Source organism: Petaurus breviceps, unplaced genomic scaffold (genome assembly GCF_028583685.1).
Source record: "Petaurus breviceps papuanus isolate PSGF00001 unplaced genomic scaffold, PetGlider_PUasm1.0 90847, whole genome shotgun sequence".
NCBI lineage: Eukaryota > Metazoa > Chordata > Mammalia > Diprotodontia > Petauridae > Petaurus > Petaurus breviceps.
The window spans coordinates 23970198-23985251 of NW_027187360.1; the positions used below are offsets into that span (position 1 = coordinate 23970198).

A 15054-nucleotide genomic window follows, 5' to 3' on the forward strand; every position below is an offset into this window, starting at 1 on the left:
ATGATCATTTCATTTCCAAAATGAAAGGTCTGGACCTTCTGAGGTCCCTTCTATCTCTAAAGCTACAACGTTATGGTCAATCAGCCCCCTTATAGCAGGTGATCTTAACCTGGGATCCATGAACTTGCTTTTTAAAAAATCAATAATTGAATTTCAATATAATTGGTATCCTTTCTAATATAATTATAATATATGACATTATATATTATATAAATATATTTATATCTTTATATAATATAATGATAAATATAATAATTATGTATTTTGTTCTATGCATAATAATAAGAATAGCTAACTTGTATAGTGCTTTAAGGTTTGTAAAACATTTTACAAATATCTTGTTTTATCCTCACAACAACCCTAGGGAGTAGGTGCTATTATCATCCCCATTTTACAGATGAGAAAACTGAAGCAAGAAAAGGTTAAGTGATTTGCCCAAGGTCACACAGGTAGTAAGCATCTAAGGCTGGGTTTAAACTCAGGTCTTTCCAACTTGAGGCCCCAAACTCTATCCACTATACCACCAAATGCCTGCTTGTCTCTCAGTGAATTCTTCATACCTCACCCAGTCCCTTCTGCTGCAACTATAGTCTATTTTCTCTTCTCCTGAGCTCTGGATATTAAGGGGTCTTAGAGATCATTTATTCTAACCCTTTTATTTTACAGATGGGAAACTGAGGCCAATAGAACAGAAATGCCTAAAGCCACAATGCTGGTTAGTGACAGACCAGATACTAGAACCCAGATCATCTGCCCCACAAGTATTTCTTTGTCCTCTTCTTCCTTTATACTGTTCTACTTAACTTTTCCTCACAGATTATCCCTTACTCCAGAAGAAAGAAGATCTGAGCTTGCTTGTGAGAAAAATTCTCCAGTGATAGTCAACTGGCTTCACTTAAGCTCCACCCTTTCCCAGGCTAGTGATTCACAGAGGACAGATGTTGAATTAATGGGCCGTTTGGAAAAGCATCCAGTTCTGAGAGCTTGCGACCACTGTTTCAGGTCCTGCGCCAGAGTACCACAGTGACTGTCTGGGGGAGGAAAGAGCCTATGGGGTGGAACAGCGTACATGGCCTGCTGCAATCTCCCCAATTCCTCCTTCCTCCATCCCAATCATTCCCTCCTCTTCCCCTGTGCCAAAGACTCCTCCACATTCAAGAAGAAAACGCTCACCACCTGGTGCTCACACTATAAAAACCTCTATTTAGTTTTTAAAGCTCTTCACAATTTGGCTGCTTCTTACCTTTCTAGTTTTTACAACTCTAAGCATAGACACTGGCCTTCTTACCTTTCCTCCCATACATCATTCCATCCCCCAAAACCATGCATTTTTTTTCTTTAGATCTGACTTTATTTTTAATAGTATTTTGATTTTTTCCAATTATATGTAAAGACAAATTTTAACATCCATATTTTTTAATTTTGAGTTCCAAATTTTCTCCTTCCCTCACCTCGCCCTTTCACTAAGACAGTAAGCAATTTAATATAGGTTATACAGTTGCAACCATGTAAAACATATTTCCATATTAGAGTCATGTTGCAAAAGAAGAAACAGACCAAATGGGGGGAAAAGCATGAAAAAAAATAAAGAAAATTGTATGCTTTATTCTGCATTCAGGCTCCATCAGTTCTTCTCTGGATATGAATAGCATTTTTCCTCATGAGTCCTTCGGAATTATCTCAGGTCATTGTATTGCTGGGAATAGTTAAGTCATCCATAGTTAATCATTGTATGATGTTTCTGATGCTATGCACAATCTTCTGGTTCTGCTTACTTCATTTTTCATCAGTTCATGTTAAGTCATTCAGCCATTCCCCACTTGATGGGCATCCCTTCAGTTTCTAATTCTGTGCCACCACAAAAAGAGCTGCTATAAATATTTTTGTATAAGTAGGTCCTTTTCACTTAAAAAAAATCTCTTTGGGATACAGACCTAGTAATGAAAACCATGCATTTTTGCTTGCTGTCCTTCATGTCTGGAGACTTCTCCTTCATCATCTAGGTCTCCTAACCTCCTTCAAGACTCAGACCAAATTTCACCTTTTGTTAAGAGACGTTTTGTGTGCCTTCCCTCTGAGATTATGTAGTATTTACACTGTATATATGGCTGTTTTCATGTTTAGAATGTGAACTCCTCAATGGCAGGGACCATATTTTTTGTCATTCTTTGTATTCTTAGCACTCAGGTAAGTACCCAGTATGTGGGAAGCACTTAATTCTTGTGGACCAACACAATTAGATTATCTGTAATATGAAGAGACTCCAAATAGCAGCTTATCTAAAAGGCATTGCAAATTGTTATTCAGATATATCCTTCAACAAGAGTTGCCTATGTGGGTTTACCTTATCTAGGACAATAGTGAAGTGATTCAGATTCAGACTTCCCTGCACTTCCTCCCATGACAGCAAAGTATCATCTATCCAAAGAGAAGATAACTGAGAATTCACCACAATGTCCCAAGATATCAAACTGATTCTTCCCCAGAAGTGCCAAAGGACTGAATGTTCTTCTGATTCATCTACAGAAATTCCAAGTTGTCTCAAATTAAACTTTCTTTGTAGTTCCTGTCTTCTTTATGATTCAGTCTTACCTTATGGGAATTTTATTAAAATCAAAACTCAAACATTCAATGAGTGTTTCAATGACAAACTGGAACTTTTCCACAGGGAGATGACAGACCTTAAAACTGATCCACTAAATAATAACTAAAATTTATATAGCACTTTAAAGTTTGTATACCTTTGTTGAGTCTTATGACAACCTTGGGAGAATTATTCTTCTTATTGCACAGATGAGGAAGCCCTGTACTAGGTGCTTGGAAGGGAGACAAGAGAAGACACACTCTCTTCCCTCAAGGAGCTCAGAGCCAACACACCCACACATAGAACTATTGAGAGAACCATTTGAGACAAGATAGGAGCAGGTACAAGACTATCTCCTGAGGCTGTCCATTCCATTCTAATCGTTAGGAAGTTTTCCTTGCATTGAGCCAAAATTTTCTACTCTACACTATCTGTCCACTTTTCCTGGTTCTGCCCTCTGGAGCCGAGCAGAACAAGTCTAATCCCCCTTCCATAGAAGAGCTCCAATACTTGAAGTCAGTTAGCATGTACCCTTAAGTGCTCCCCCCTCCAATCAAAACAACCCCGGTTCTTTCCATCAAAGAGCAGGGTTTGGTTTTTGATTGAGTCATTTTTCAGTCATGCTCAACTCTTCCTAACCCCATTTGGCATTTTCTTGGCAAAGATACTGAAATGGTTTACCATGTACTTCTTCATCTCATTTTACAGATAAGAAACTGAGGCAAACAGGGTTAAGTGACTTGCCCAGGGTCACACAGAAAATAAGTCTTACGTGGGATTGAAACTCACAAAGATATCTTCCAAATTCCCAATCCAGTGTTTTAACCACTGTACCTGGTAGAAAGGTGAATAAAGTTCTAAACTAATCAAGGGGATCTTGGTTCAAATTCCATTTGACATTTTCTAGTTGTGTGACTATGGGCATGTCATTCAATCTCTCTGAGCCTCAGTTTCCTCATCTGTGCAATAAGAAGAATAATTCTCCCAAGGTTGTCATAAGACTCAACAAAGGTATACAAACTTTAAAGTGCTATATAAATTTTAGTTATTATTTAGTGGATCAGTTTTAAGGTCTGTCATCTCCCTGTGGAAAAGTTCCAGTTTGTCACTGTATTTCCTAAAATGTGGTGTTCCAAACTTTCAAACTAGAAGCAGTCCTAGAAAATATCCAGTAACATGATCAATAGATCTAGAGCTGGGAAGGACCTCAGTGACCATCTCGTCTAACCCCTTCATTTTACATTAAGAATCCAAGACCAAAAAAAAAAAGAAAAGGTTATATTTGATTAGTTGGGTTCATGTACAGAAATCACAACAACTTTATCTTAGCCCAGTTTTATGGCTAACTATTTTTTTTTTAAAGCAATTGGGGTTAAGTAACTTGCTCAAGGTTACACGGCCAGGTGTTTCTGGGTGGGTGCTAAGTGTCTGAGCCCAGATTCAATCCTCAGGTCATCCCAACACTTGGGCCATTGCTCTTACTCACTGTGCTACCTGGCCGCCCCTATGACTAACTATTGTTTTACCCCTAAATAAGTTCGGTTTTTTTTTAATGCCATTAAAGTTCTGATTTTTATCTTTCCAAAAATAAAAAAAAATTGAAAATAAAATTTAAACAAAAAGAATCCAAGACCAGAGAAGGCAAGTGACTTGCCCAAGATACCATGGTAAGTTGGTGGGGACACTAGGACTAGAAGTTTTATTTCCGGACTTCCAGTCCCTTTCTACTATGCTACAGCAGACTTTTCTACCAGAACTCTTTTAATACAACTTGAGCATACTGTGTTCTGAGGATCTTTGGAGTAACTCCACCAACAGAAATGCCTAGTAAATGTTGTTATCTATAGAATTATGGAATGTCAGAACCAAAAGGCACTTTAGGAAGGAACAGCGGCAGCCAGGTGGTGCAGTGGATAAAACACCAGTCCTGGAGTCAGAAGGACCTGAGTTTAAATCCAGCCTTAGATACTTGCTAGCTGTATGACCCTGGGCAAGGCACTTAACCTTGATTGCCTCCAAACAAACACCATAAAAATATAAACAAATAAAATTTTAAAAGAAGTCAGTTTGGGGCAGCTAGGTGGCGCAGTGAATAGAGCACCGGCCCTGGAGTCAGGAGGACCTGAGTTCAAATGCAACCTCAGACACTTAACACTTACTGGTTATGTGACCCAGGGCAAGTCACTTAGCCCCAATTGCCCCTCCCCCAATAAATAAATAGATGAATGAATGAATAAATAAATAAATAAAAAGAAGTCAGTTCAGCTGCCTCCATTCTACTCAAGAGGAAACTGATCAGCTTAGCTATTCAGGGCAAAGTGTAATGCCTATAAAAGTTGTTCAAATAGCAAAACTCTCCCCACAAAACCCCAAGGGGAATAAGTATTACCTTCAATACAATCCAGTTAAAACTCATTGAGCACAGCTAATTGTGTTCAACAAATAACTAGGCACTCAGGTCTAGCCATTTAGGCTAAAGTCTTGCTATGTGACCCAGAAAAAAAAATGTCATTTAGCTTCTCTCTTCCTCTCTCCCAATATAAGCTTAAAGAATTGGGAAGATTTCTAAATAAAAATTATGACAAAGCATTTTCAAGTCCAAAATATTTTGGACAAGGGATTGGGGTCGGGATGGGAAAATACCAAATAAGTATTTCACCTATGTCAGAACTCCTAGTGTGAAAGTTCTCTCAATCTTGAATTGTTCCCCTAGGGGCAGTAAGGAGTTAGATGACTACCCTATGATCATACAGCAAATTTGTTCCAGAGGAAGAGTCTGAACTCGGGCCTTGTACTCCAAGTCCAGAACTCAATACATTATAATATAACAGTCTGCCGGTCACAAAGGAGATCATTAGTAGTGATTATCAACCGAAACTTCTACAAAAGATCTTCCTTTAATCTCAGCTATAATGGGGGAAGGAAAAGACTGTGATCTTGAGACAGAAATGTGGAGTCAGTTTTCATTTTCCTGATCCATCAAGAGGAGAATGTAAAAGGCCACAGGGAGAGCTACAGTGGCTGAGGGGAAGAGTATGTCTGGGTCCAAGTGGGCTGGCAACAGTCAACCTAATTTCCTGAGTAACAACCTCTGATGAAGAGCCCTTGTGGCCAGAATCCTGGGAAACGTCAGTGTGTAACAGAGAACTCAATCTGAAATCCATCAGTGATGATGCTGTTAGGCATGACAGATTAGGGAGAAATAACCAGGTTAAATGAGGGCTGGTGAAAGCTTCAGGCTGGTGCCACCGAGCAGGAACAGGAGGAAGAAGAACAAAGCCCAGATGGCAGGCTCATTCAGTCTGAATTCCCCCTGGGGCTGTAAACACCAAACCACCCACAAAGGAGAGACAGAGAGACTCAGCCCTGGGACAGCCCAGTGACAGCAGCAGCAGCAGCAGGAGTGTGGGATTCTCTCAAATGCTCACTCAGCTTTCCCACAATCAATCTTACTGTTTTACTCTAGGGATTGGAAGGAAATTTAAAAACTCAGCTCTATTCAACGAAGACAGTAGATGCTGAAAGAGATAACAAGAGGAGGAAAAGGCATGGTCCCCTACTCTCCAGGAGCACAAAGGTTTTTGTTTGTTTTTGCAAAAACTAGATTCATATATGAAATATAGAATAATACCAGACAGGAAATAATGGCAGCCTAAAAAGTAAACGTTGCCAAGCACCAGTGTTAAATATTGATCCTCTAAGAAGGGGAGAGATTATTGTAGACTGACAGAATCACAGAGCTGAAAAGGACCTCAGGGGTCATCTAGTCCTGACCATACACACCTAAGCAGGAATTCTGCCCTCCCCATAACATCCCTTATAAGAAATCAATCTGTTTGAAGACCTCCAGTGATGGGGAGCTCGCTACCTTTTAAGACAAGTCATTCCATTTTGAGGCAGCTAAGTGGTGCTCTGGCTAGAGTGCTGGGTCAGAAGTCAGGAAGCCCTGAGTGCAAATGTGGTCTCAGGTATGCAATGTCTGTGTGACTTTGGGCAAGTCATTTGAGCTCTTTGTGTCTCAGTTTCCTTACCTGTAAAATGGGAATAATATTTGCAGCTTCCTCCCTGGATTGTTGTGAGGATAAAATGAGATATTGTTTGTAAAGTGATTAGTACAGTGCCTGGCACATAGCACTTGATAAATGCTTATTTCCTCCCTTAATAATATATAGAACTAGGGACAGGTAGGTGGCACAGTGAATAGAGTACTGGCCCTGGAATCAGGAGGACCTGAGTTCAAATGCTGCCTCAAATACTTGATAGTAGTAGCTGTGTGACCTTGGGCAAGTTACTTAACCCCAATTGCCCTGCCTTCCCCCCTCCAAAAAGACCAAAAAAAACCCAATAATATATAGAATTTTGAAGTTTGCAAAGCACTTTGCCTATGCTATCTCATTTGATTCCCATAATAACATTGTGATGTAGGTGCTATTATATTTATTAAATTAAATTTAATTTTTGTCATTGTATCCCCAGCATCTAGGACAGTGTCTGCCACATAGCAGGAACTTAAAAAAAATCTTTTTTGATATGGTGGTTGGGGAATTCTGTGTAGGAAAATTCTCTCTACTTACACAGATTGATATCTCAAGGATCCTGGGAACATGAGAATAGATCAGAAAATTTAAAGCTCATCCTAAGTCATACAATTCTTTCTTGTCCTGTCCTTAATTTTTAACCCCCGTAAAAAGCTCTAAAACTACATCATCACTCTGAAACCTCTATATAAGCCTAGTTCCCCCAAATATCACGGCCTCAATTAGCTTTTTGCTAAGAGGTCTGTGTGCTTTCATGTAAATAAAAGCTCTCAAGGACTAAAGAGAATGTTTTTTTTTTCTTTTTTGGAGAGGGGAAGGTAGGGCAATTGGGGTTAAGTGACTTGCCCAAGGTCACGTGGCTAGTTTTGAATAGAATGTCTTCTAAGTGAATTCTTTCACACTCTTGAATCTGACCTCTGCACTACCATTCCCCTATCCCCACCCCCATCAGATTATATAATTTACAGATTAAATATCTCCTGTTCTTTGTTACCAAATATTCTATGGCCTGGACCTCAAGGAGGGGGCAGAATGTGAACTGGGCTTTGAAGGATGAGTATATATTTTTATTTGCATCCCAATGCCTTAGCACAGTTCCTAGCATATGGTAGGCATTTAATAAAGCTTGATTAATTTGAAAGTAGGATTTAGATTGGAACAGAGAGGGTCATTCCAGGGAGAGGGAACAGCATGAGCAAAAATAACAGGACCATGTTTAAGCCTGGAAGGGATCTTGTAGATCACTTAGTTCATCCCATCTCATTATACAAATGAGAAAATTGAAGACCCAAGAAGTTATGTGACTTGTCAAAGTTCACACAGGTAGTTAGTGACAGAGTCAACATTGGAGCCTAGCTCCTTCCTCTGATTCTAGATGTAGCATTCTTTCCACCACAACACACAGCCTGTGGAGAGGGGAACAATCATGGCATATGGCAGGGTGATCTCTCCTCCATGTGACATTTTCAAGGGTAAAGCGCTGAGGCAGAATATGTCTCTGAAATGTCACAGAAAATGTTTTAGCTCTGGAGGTCAAAGCCTGGTGATGAGGGGGTCAAGGACATGGGTTCTTCATTAGGGACAGTTTAGTTTCCCTGTTTCCCAAGCTACAGACAGCAGTCCTGACCCAGACCAGCTGTATCACATGCATACACCACCCATTTGTCAAAAGGGAGAGGGTGAAAGGATATGGCACACATGCCATTACTATCCCTTTTTGTTTCATTGGTTGATTTCGGTCTCAACCAATGGTTTCATTGATATGAACCTATGTGCTGCTCCTCACCTGACATTTCATCTTTCCTGTTCCAAGCTTTGGTAAGGTAGTTTCCCATTCCCAAAAAACACTTTCGCCTTACCTGTGTCCCTGAAAATCATAGCTTTCTTCCAATTAGATCAGGATCAGCTCAAACACCACCTGCTTCCACCAGCTGCTAGCCCCTCAAAAAATAATTTACTTTAATTTTGGATATCTTGGCTCCTTTTGTATCCCCAGCACTTTGTACAGTGTCTGGCATATGATAGGCACTTAATAAATGTTTACTGATTGACTATGTAGTAACAAGTATACATGTTACTTCTCCCCCACCCCCACCCCTGCTGCCATAAAATGTAAGTTCCTTGGAGGCAGGAAATGTAGATGCTAAGAATTGAATTTTTGTCATTGTATTTCCAGCACCTAGGACAGTGTCTGGCACATAGCAGGAGCTTTAAAAATCTTTGCTGATAGTTTTGGTGAATGGGGAATTCTGAGTAGGAAAATTCTCTCTACTTATACAGAATGATATCTCAATGATTCTGGGAACATGGCAGAGTAGGCAGAAAATTTCAAGCTTTCCAGATTTCTTCCGTAAACAAAACAAAATAGTGTCAACATAGAGTAGCAAAAATAAGCAAGAGTTGGGGCAGAATAGTGGTCCTCCTGGGGCAATTGGAGAAGATCTGAAGAAAGATCCCAGGATGGAGATTTGACCTGGGTGAAGTATAAACTCCTCCAGGCTAGGTCCACTGAAACAGCAAGTGGTGAGCCCTGGGGGCAGCTGGTTTGGGAGGTAGCCTCAACCTCAACCACAGGAATTTTCACTTTCTGGACTGTGTGGGGAGTTTGGCTTCTGAGTAGGGGAAGATTGTCTGCTGACAAGGAATGCCTGACCCAGCTATGCTACTGAGACACAGTCCTGAGCAAAAAGAAACCAACACATGTGCAGTGGGTGCAGAAGCAGCGGGGCAGAGACGCTGATGGCTGTGAACACTTAAAGGAGAGCTGAGATCTTGGTCTCCATTCCAGGCCAGAGGGGAGAACTGAAGGTCATAGCCACTGGAGAGTTCTCAGCATTTCTAGCAGAGTGAGGATCTAGCTGTGACTTGCAGTGGGAAAGGAGTGCAGAGACTGAGCCCAGGACAAAGCTCAAAAAATAAGTGAGAAAGACTTGAGGCCAGAGGCACCATCCCTCACACCCCAGGATTAGAGGTGATTATAATAATAAACTACTAAGAAAAAAATTTTTTACGTGAACAGGAAAAGGAGAAAGGGTCCAACTATAAATAGTTGCTATGGGAATAGAAAAGACCAGGATTCATCTTCAGAGGAGGACACTGAAGCAAAATAAAAGCCTCCCCTACACCAAAGAGTAATGTCAAATGGTCACCTGCCCAAAAAGAATTTGTGGAAGAGCTCAAAAAAAGACTCAAAAATCAAATAAGAGAGATTGAGGAAAAAATATTTTAAGTAAGAACAATTCAAGAAAAACAAGACTATGAAAAGAAAGTCAACCAACTGGAAAAGGAGATCCAGAATCTTAAGGAAGAAAATGACTCCTTGAAAATTAGAATTGGGCAACAGGACACAAGCAAAGCTACAAGAGAACAAGAAATAACAAACAAAATATAAAGAATAAAAAAAAGGTAGAAGAGAATGTGAAACATAAGAAAAACTACTGATCTGGAGAAAAGATCAATAAGAGAAAACATAAGAGTAATCATACTACCTGGAAGCTACAATCAGAAAAAGAATCTTGATACAATCATACAAGAATTAAAGAAAATTGTCCTAGAACAAGAGGGGAAAGTAGAAATAGAAAAAAAAATCTACCAAACACCACCTGAAAGAAATTCTTAGAGGAAAACCTACAGGAATATCATAGCCAAATTCTGAAACCCCCATTTAAGGAGAAAATATTATGAACAACAAGAAAAAAAAAACAATTCAAATATGGTGGAGCCACAATCAGACCTAGCAGTAGCTACACTAAAAGACTGCAGGTCTTGGAACACTATATATTGAAGAGAAAAAAAAAACTGGGGTTATGGACAAAAATGTCACACCCAGAAAAGTTAAGTATAATCCCAAATGGAAAAAATACACATTCAATGATTTGACAGACTTTCAGGATTTTATTACCAAAATAAAGATCAAAACGAAATAGAAAATGTGACATACGAGATCCAAGAGAAATATAAGGTAAACTTCAAAGACTAATTACAAGGGACTCAATAAGGACAAATTGTTTACTTTTTATACATGGAAATGTAAACCACTGGAAATGTAAATCGTCACTAATAATTGGGTAGTTCAGAGAAGTGGGGTAGAACTGAATATTATATGATTCTAAAAAGTAAAATGATGTAGGAAAAGGCAAAAAGAGTAAGTATCTCATACAAAGGAGGTGCAAGAGGAAGAACTGACACAGAGGAATTAGATGGGGGAGGAGGGTGGGTATCTTTGTAACCCTAGTCTCATCAGGAATGGGTTAAAGAGGGAACAATATATACATACATACATATATACATTACATATGTGTGCTGTGTACATATATGACATATACATATATAAATGTATAAAAATCTTCTAAATCCATAAAGAAATAACAGGATAAGGGGATAGGGAGGGGAGAGGATAAGAGAGGGATTAGGAATATGACAAGGTGGTAATAAAAGGGTGTGTAGATTAATGGGAATGGGATAAAAAGGGAACAACATATATAGTTAGAAGGGTATAAAAAATCTTCTAAAGATATAAGAGGGTAAGGGGGTGGGATAAAGGGAGAGGATAAGGGAGGGATTCTTGGAAGGAGATAGGTTAAGGAATAGGAGGGCAAGGTAGTGGGTAAAAGTAAAGTAGAGGAGTGAGGAGGGATAGGAATAGGGTGAGAAGGATAGTGAGGAAAATATACAAGTAATGATGGTTTAGAATGTGAATAGGATGAACTTAAGCATAAAATGGAAACTGATAGGAGATTAAAACTTTGTTGCTTTTAGGAAATGCTACAAAAATGAGAGATATACACAAACAAAATAAAGGTCAGGAGTAGTATTTATTACATAAAAAAGCAGGAATAGTCATCATTATCTTGAAGTTAAAGTTAAAGTCAGATTAAATCAAAAGAAAAAATAGGGAAACTACACTGTGTGTCAGTCATATTAATCAATAGTTTAGGCTATATAAAATAGTATAAAAATGAGCATATACCTGCCAAAACAGACATGGGAACTATACAAATATAAACACAAAACACTTTTTATACAAAGTTAGAGCTAAATAACTGAAATAATGTTTATTGGGCATGGATAGGTAAAGCTAATACAATTTTAAAATGACAATTTTACCTAACTAGTCTATTTATGTAATACCATTCCAATTAAATTACTAAAAATTATCTTACTGAATCAGAAAAAATATTAACAGGGTTCATTTGGAAGAGCAGAGGGTCAGGAACTTCAAGGAAACCAGGGGGAAAAGATGTGAACTAGATTCGGTAGTATGACTTTAAACCTATAATGTGGTAAGAGGTGAGAGCAGTGTTGAAGTGTAAAATAGATAATTTTGATTATTTTAAATTAAAATTTTCCTGTATAAATAAAACCTATGTAGCCAAGAATAGAGGGAATACAGAAAAATTGGGGGAAAAACTCTCATAGACAATCTTCTAGATAGAATATGATTGGGTCAGTATATTGTCGTGGTGTAGGAAACAATGAACTGGCAGATTTAGAAAAATATAGAAAGACTTGCACTTATGAAGGAAGATGCTATCTATCTACAGAGAAACAAGTAGAAGGAAGCATAATGTACATGGGTATATATGTGTATGTTTATGGATATCTACGTATATGTACGTATGTGTGTGTGAGTGTCCATGCTTCATTGTAGCCTGGGGGAGAAGGAAAAAGAGAAAAAATAAAGTAAAGCTTAGGAAGTAGATCTATGCATAATTTTAAAAACCAAGCAGATTGATATCTCATCTATATGTGCCCTCTGAAAAGCCAAAAACTTACCCTGCCAGGAAGAGCACCACTGTTTAGGTTCTGATGGCTTAGAATAGTGTAAGTGGCAATTGTTTTCTGTTTTGGCCAGAAACTCTAAAGGTCTTCCTCTCCCAGATTGAGATCTTTGTGATGAGAAATTGGGCTATCTTTTGACTCAATTCTTACCTAGCCCTTAGTCATTGAATGGGCATGGCCTCAGACAAACTGACACCTGGGAAAGACCTTAATTTAGAAAGATCAAGGTCACCCAGTGCATCCTGGACTATGGCCAGTCATCTCCAGCTCTGTCTTGCCACTGGACTTCCATGACTCTGGAGGAGGACTTTGCATAGCTCTGCCTCACTTAATTCTCTTTCACTGGCAAGTCAAGACATCACCCTCGTGATGCCATTGGTCAAATAGAGATAAGAATAGCACCTGTTTCAAAGGGTTTTTGTTACTGAGGATCAAATAAGATAATATATGTAAAGTATTTTGTAAATGTTAAAGTGCCATGTAAATGTTAACTACTGTTATTATTAGTATAATATTTCCAAAGTTGGCCCTCTATTCATTAGACATCAGTGATGCCCCTCATTCATCTTTACTGTAGGAAGCTCAAAGTGTTCCTTCTGCCCCAAGGTTGGGGGAGAGCTCAGAGTATGACCCTCCTCATTCTCCCAATGATGACTACTTCACTCTGACAGGGAGGAGCCATGCAGCAAGGCACTGAGGGTAAGGGCAAGATATAAAGAGGGCCACAGTCAGAGCAGTCATGCCATCTGAGGATAAGTCAAGGTCTGAAAGCGAAGGGCTTAAGCTAGCTAGGAGCTAAGCTGAAAGGAGAGCAGGGAGAAATCAGATCATTTACAGATCATTTCAAAGACTCAAAAGACCAAATGAAATGGCAAAGCAGCTTTCCTCTCTGGCTTTTTGTAGCTTCAGCCAGGAGATTCCAACCACTTCACAATTTATTAGCAGAAACACTCCACATATCACCTGTGCCTTTGTCAGCTCAGGAGCAGGGACAGATGGCATTATTTGGGGCCTGCTGCTCATGACCGAAATCCCAACAAGCACATGGCCCTAAGGGCTATAAACTGCTGAATCCAAATAACCCAGAGAAATGGCATCAATGAAAACACTATCTGAGCAGTATCTGGGCCATGAGGAAAATGACACAAATGCTCATGTCTGCAAGTTTACTAGCCCTGTCCAAGGAGCAGGGTTTCATTGACCTCATTTGGAGGGGCCTTCACCTGGGCAGACACACAAAAATGTATGTTACAAAGTGGATTTTATTTATTCTGTATCTTTAATTAGGAGATAAGAGATCCTTATGGATAGTTAGGGAAAGATAGGAGTAGTTAACTATAGACTCATTCATATTGTAAGACTCAGTTTCCTCATCGGTGAGATTAGACTAAATAATCTGTGCGGTTTCTCTAGCACTAACATGCATGATGCCATTAAACATCCAGGAAATGTATGCCTTTTGGCATAACTTGTCTCAACAGCTAAAAGGTCACTTCTTTATTTTAGTCCTCCCAGATTAGCTCTGTGGGCGTGAGTGACACTGTCAGGGCCTAAGGAATTAATCACTGCTAATTTTCTAACATCCAAATGTCTTATTATAGAACTTTCACTGCCATACTTAAACGGGCTTCAGACGGACAGCTCTTAATAGTCTTTCTGTGGGGATGGATCAGTGATGGAAGTCTATGTCAGCATAGTAGAAGAGAAACATGGGAGAGGAAGCATTATTATATGGTGGAAAAAACACAGGATTGGAGTTGGGGGACCTGAGTCCCAGCTCTGTCACTTACTACTCATGTAACCTTGGGCAAAGTCATTGGATCTCCCTGAGCCTGTTTCCTCTGAACTAGATAACTTCAAAGGTCCTTTTTAGCTCTAAATCTATAACCATGTGATTCCATCCAGCTCTAAATCTAGACTTGTGTTATAATACTGGCTCCACTGCGAAGTGATCAACTGACATGAATCCATGGAAAAGTCCTCGATGTGGAGTTGGTACATCTGGCTTCCAATCTTGCCTCTCCCTCTTGCTACCTGTGTGATTTTGGAGAAATCACTTAACCTCCCTATACTTCCATTTTCTTATCTATCAAATGGAAGGGCCAGAATAGATTCTCTTAGAGATCTCTTCCATCTCTAAATCCTATGATATTATGTCCTTGGGAAAGTAATTTCCACTACCTGGGTACCAGTTTTTTTCATCTATCTAAATGAGAGGGTTGGAATAGATGTTTTCTAGGACCTTTCCAGTTCTACCATCCTCTGAACACACAAATCTTCCCTCTGAAAACCCAAGAACTTACTCTGCCAGGAAGAGCACACAGAAGATATGAACTGCCAAGTGGGTGACTAATAACATTCAAAGGTTTTCTAGGGGAAAATCTAAAAGGACTTCATGCCTCTGTTGGTCTTTTCCTGGATTGCGGGAGGCAGTTGCAATGCCTTCAACTGCTGGACAGGAGCCCAGGACCAGTCAGCCCTGGGAAGCAGTTATTTTACCTTGAGAGGGACTAATTGGTCCCTATGTCTGGAATTCATTGCCTCTTTATAGGCTCTCCAGCATCCTATAAAGTGTCTCTCAGATGCTCCTTCCTACATGAGGCCTTTTTCCACTATATCATAATGCCTTCCTCTCCCATGTTGACATAGACT

The 15054-nt window shown here is 39.4% G+C and overlaps 1 protein-coding gene across 3 annotated transcripts in view; it reads right to left on the reverse strand.

Annotated features, from left to right (window-relative positions):
* Positions 1-15054, reverse strand: part of KCNQ2 (potassium voltage-gated channel subfamily Q member 2) — a 165594-nt gene that overhangs the window by 78318 nt on the left and 72222 nt on the right. The window lies entirely within an intron of this gene.